General features: G+C 47.9%; 1 pseudogene; it reads left to right on the top strand.

Moving 5' to 3' along the window:
• The first annotated feature begins 1,936 nt into the window (after positions 1–1,936).
• LOC119089702 (dipeptidase 1-like) overlaps positions 1,937–5,393 on the top strand; it is a 97,227-nt pseudogene continuing 93,770 nt past the window's right edge.

Below are 5,393 nucleotides of genomic sequence, written 5' to 3'. Positions count from 1 at the left end.
TGATGGGAGGAGAGTGAGGATATAGGAGGGAGAGGGAGAAGAGAGAGGAGAGACGAGAGAGGGACGAGGAGGAGGAGAGGAGGTGAAGATGAGAGAGACGCGCGGGAGAAGAGAGGAGAGAGAGAGGAGAGAGAGATAGATTTCGCTCTAGTCTGTTCGGCCAGTCCCCGGAGCGTGCATCATTCGTCACTCATGTCCTCAGGACGGAAGGGGAAGTCGGCAGTCAGCGGCGAACGGAGGGAGAAAGGAGGAGTGATCAGGGTACTGGAACCTATATGGAACAGCGGGGAAATACAGCGTCTTGCCCTCAGACGGTGTGACTTTTGCGGGAAATGTAATCAGCTGCATTTGAATATCTATCCTGACGGAGACCAAAAAGGCCTTGAGCTCCTGATTGTTCGGTGTTATGAGCTCAACGTTATCGTGCTGACAGGTATAAACGCCCTATATACGAGAAGGCCCTGGTTGAACGTCATTATGAAGCAAAGATTTAGGATATTACCAAAACTGACGCTGTCAATGCTGACATTAACAATGCTCATATTAACTATCTAATGAAAGTTGGCTTGATGACGACCTTCAGCTAAAGTCTCCCCATATATCGCGCGTCGATTACTGTCAGCATTAGAACTGCGCCCTGAACTGACTGCATATTGAATCTATCGTCATGAAGGTGCGATGGTTATTGCGGAAAATATATGCGACAAGTTTACAGGCGGTAGGTGTGATTTGCCCACACTTTGACCCTTACCTTCCTTCGACCCGTAATAACCCGAGCTTTTCAGCTCGGCGTCCTCAGCTCGGTCTTAAGCATGGTTCATTGGCAGCTGAAAGACACCGCATTGCCGCCCGAGACGGACGTGGGCAGAGGTGATTAGAACAGAGGCAGCCATCTTTGCTGATTTCGATTTGGTGGTATTTTGTCTGCGTACACGGGCAAACTGCATCAAAACGTCCCGATGGCTGAATTGTTTACAGTGGCCGCTTTCCGATCAATCCACCCGTGGTGGGGCAAGCTCAAGTTGTTAAGGCTCTAGCTACTTACCCTTGGCTTCGATAGCCTGCGACTGTTGGCAGCGGACGCCTTAAGGTCAGGCGATGTCCGAGTGCAGGACTGTGCCCAGTATTGCGGCGCGTTAAACGTTCGCCACCAAATTATGCCATTAACCCGGAGTTTAACGGCAGGATGGTGGGGCTGACGCCTCACGTAAGAAGCGCTGCTTACTGTGAGCTGTGACAGCAGAAATCAATCCATTCAAATGGTTCGGACCACATTAAAAAAAAACTCTGCCTCACCTCAACATACTTTGAGATTGCTTCAGGCCGCGCGTCAATTCCCAGTGGTTTGCACAATGTCTGGTGGAGGGCGAAACTTTGACTAAACAAATTGGCGTTTGCCTCCCAGTTCCGAGCCAACGACTACCAATCAGCACGTGATGCTCGAGATCGAATTACATGCTTCACGGGATCTTATATCACAACAAACTGATTTGCACGGTAGTTGCGACAAAATAAAATAAGCATCCAGCCAATAGGCCCCAGCCCACTCAATAAACAAACCTAACTAGATTTACGCTGGACGAAATAGCCTTTTGACTTGGAGCGTGGCGAAAGCCCCACGACGCCGCTACAGCAAACAGCACCAGCTTGGCACGAGGTTAGTCCGCCCTCTCCGCTCTTGCCCTCACCCCAATTTTGACGCGGGCCGGAGAGCAGCGCACTCGCTTCACGCCCATCTTTCGGCAGCTGGCGGGCAGGCCGGACCGTCGCCGCCGACGCGGCCCGGCGGCAGATCGTTGCCGACAGCACGTCGGGCGCGACGCGCAGCTGCGTCCGGCCGCCGACCGACGACAGACTCAGTCGCGCCGTCGATAGCGCGCCGACGGCAGCGGCGGCGGCGGCGGCGCCTGACCTCGGGTCACGACCGGAGGGTGCGGTGCCGCTCGGTGCGCTGTGGCAGGTGCGCGGGCGGAGGTCGCAGCGCCGGGCGTCGCGCGAGCGGGACGGCGCTGGAATCGGTGAGCCATGAAACCGCCTGCTCCGGAAACCTGCGAGATGGATGGGAATAGTTTTGGAGGGTGGTTTTGATTCCAGTTTATGTTTTAAGTTGTTTCCTTCTAGATCGCTGCCTAGAATTGCTGGCAGGATTTATCGTGTCATTATTGTATGTGATGCGGTTAGATGGCAGTTTATCACAGACTTAGCTTCAGGACATTTGGAAGCGCGTCCATTCATTTACGCCGATGGACATCTCGCTGCTCAAAAGATGAAACACTTCCAGATGTACATCTACCACGATTTGACTACATGCCCACTTTCATGCCTGTGTTTCCCAAAACTCCGGCGTAGCACACTTTGGTCAGGAGCTGATCCTCATATTTTTAAAGTTAGCTGCACACGCTTTAACGATACAGATTCGTTTCCGTAGGCTCATCATGCTGTTTGATAAGTTTTGTTGATCCTAGCTATAAGACCCCTGTTAATATTGTTTTGTTAGTTGCTGTTGCCGAAATTATGTTCAGATCTGCGTGCAACTTATTCTACCAAACTGTAAGCCTCATCTTAATGCATGCACGCTTAGTGCTTCACCATTCAACATGGCCGTTGCACAAGCTAATGTAATGAAGGCCGCACGCTAGTGTTCGCTGCGCTATTACTACGTTGCAATGAGATACGTACTGGATTTGGGCCCCGTTTCGGAGACGAACCATCTCATCCCCGCTTGGATACCATCGTAAGACACCCTAGATACCACATGATCGGTGGTATCTCGTATACCACGGCGTCTGCAGTATGAAACATATGGTATTCATCAGCACGGAGCAAAGCACGATTGGCTGGCCTTTTATGACGCGATGGAGTACAGCCCAAATGGCACTTGCCATTGCTGAGTTACATGAGCATGAGGACTAAGCGAGGGAATATCCCAGATCTGCCCTTTCAGCCGGCGAGGCAACACCATTACAGCAGCAGGCATTCACCTGCGTCGGAAACGTGAAAAGGACGTCCGTCCAGGGGGGGATACAGACCTCAGCACATCACGGGGAAGGCAGACGTGCACATCGAGTTCAGCGCTGGTTTTTGGTCCCCATTAAATTTTTGAAAACGATATCCCAGATCCTGGCTTCCAACGGACCTTTCGTAACATTACCTTATCGTTCTTGAATCCCATTGGATATTCCGGAAAAAATTGGAAGCTTGTTCTCGGTTTCTATGGTGTATGTCCGATGCATCACACCCTTGTTAAAAAATCTCATCAATTCGAGCACAAACACCAGGCCCTGTTTTGGGGGTAGCTTTTAAGTTCTATGCAAGCACAAGGCACGGGTTATGTTTATCATTAGTTCCTTTGCAAAGACCGGCGACTGGCTCTCAGTTTCACTGGTTTCTTGCAAACACTGGATCCTGCTCAAGTGGCCCGCAATAAGCCACGATGGGAATAGAAGACAGTTAAACTTAAATAACTGGCAGTGACAGCCGTGTCTGATAAACCGTGAGGTGTCCTACGCTTCCCATGTTTGGGAGAAGCCTGTTAAGAAACCTCATTTACTTATGTGCTGCTGAAGAGCACAGATTTAAGGCCACTGGTTGAAGGCTCACGTACTCGGGTATCTAACATTCTGCATAATGAAGGAAATTGGCTGCGATGGGCTTATTAAGGCCGTATTTACGTCGTGTTCAGAACACGCAGAAATTTGCTAATAAGCACTCCTGCAGGTTTCTGAAGGTAGCAATGTACTGGGCCATCCCAGAGAGACAATGTCCTACTCACATGTTATCTGCGATTGTCTCAAGAAATCTTTCTCCTTGAGATGCCACCAATTGAACATCACAAGCCCAGATATGCGTAATTTAAACACAACGCTGTCTTTTACCTCAAAGTAGTGGTGGATCAAGTTCCGAATTCACGATATAAAAGGGGATTGTCTGAACTCCCATTAAGTTCAAATGTGTTTTGCTTTGCCTTGTCCCTTACTGGCTTTAGTTTTGTTGCTGATGAATGTTAACAGAAGGCCTCGTCATCTTATCCAATTTAAATACAGCTACTAAATACTCCTGGGACGACTGGAATGCAGGTGTTGTATTGCGATACAAAGGTTTTTAACAGATGCATTGTTATCGACGAAGCATCGATTTGGTCAATCGATTAATCGAACTCCCAAACATCGATTAATTAATTTGGTCAATTAGCGCTGTTATGAGTTGTATGGGTGGGATAAAGGGCAGACCGTTTGGTTTCAAAAGTTGGCTGTCAGAACCGGGCCCAACACTTTTTGCCTGCTACGTATTCGTCCCAATTTTGTTGATTTTGTTCTCGTGAATATTTGTTGGGATCACATGCACAGGAGACTTGTGTTTCATTCCGCTCGGTTTCCGTTCCATTTCGCGCATGGGGTTGATTCCAATTCTGTCTCCGTGCACCGTAGCGTAACTTTGAAGTTTTTCCAACTTCAACATAAAAATATTTGACCTTATTCTTGACTATATTCCAATGGAGTTGATTCCCATGCCAGGAACTTACAAGATCAATAGTTTTATAGCCCTTAAAGATGTCTCAATAAAATATTTATTTAGACGGCAACATGCCATGATATGAGTGTATTCCATTTGGTATCCACATAAGCCGGCAAGCCGTGAATATGTCCTGTTGCTTATATTTATTTGTCATTCAACTAAACAACCACTTACTTGATCAAAATCAACGTGATCGAGCGCCGCAACAACATAACTTGAGGAAATCAGCACAACCGATTACAGCGTAACACGATTATTGCTGCTAACCTTTATGTTTAATTCAACTCACTAATAGCTGTGTTGATTCAACCCAATGTAATCAACTCCGATTTACAAAAAAAAGTGTCAAAGACATCGATTCCACTATGGCTGAACACCGCTGCATCGCATCGCTGAACACTACTTTGGTTGATTCTGGAGTCGGGTACGACTCCACTGGGAGTGGAATATATTCCTGCTGCACAGAAAGGGTTTTTTGCTGAATATTAATTATGTCCCTGACAACCCTAACAAAAATGACTTCTACTGCATCCTTTGGCACAATTGTAGGCTGTGTCTCGGTTTTCAGTAGAACCTTCTGTATGTTCCAGGATGTATCGTGGGCTATGCTGGATCTCGCCGCCCGGTACTGTACTAGGTCCTGGTTTTGTTCTCCATGGTTCCGTTGGCATGATTAGGTGTTGGATGTTTTTTCTTGATTCCTCGGCCCGGTTTCAAACTGGTAACTGTGTTCATCCTGGTTTGGGACATAAAACCGTATAGAAATTTCAAGACTATTGGTTCAAGAGCGCGACAATAAAGACAAACGGCATGTTCCGACCCTAACGAACGAAATACGGCAAAAGTGCTGCTCTTGCGCGTTTTGCGTAGGATTACTG

The sequence above is a fragment of the Pollicipes pollicipes genome, unplaced genomic scaffold (assembly GCF_011947565.3).
Source record: "Pollicipes pollicipes isolate AB1234 unplaced genomic scaffold, Ppol_2.1 Scaffold_3087;HRSCAF=3621_pilon_pilon_pilon, whole genome shotgun sequence".
Lineage (NCBI taxonomy): Eukaryota > Metazoa > Arthropoda > Thecostraca > Pollicipedomorpha > Pollicipedidae > Pollicipes > Pollicipes pollicipes.
This window is presented reverse-complemented; position numbering and strand designations above follow the sequence as displayed.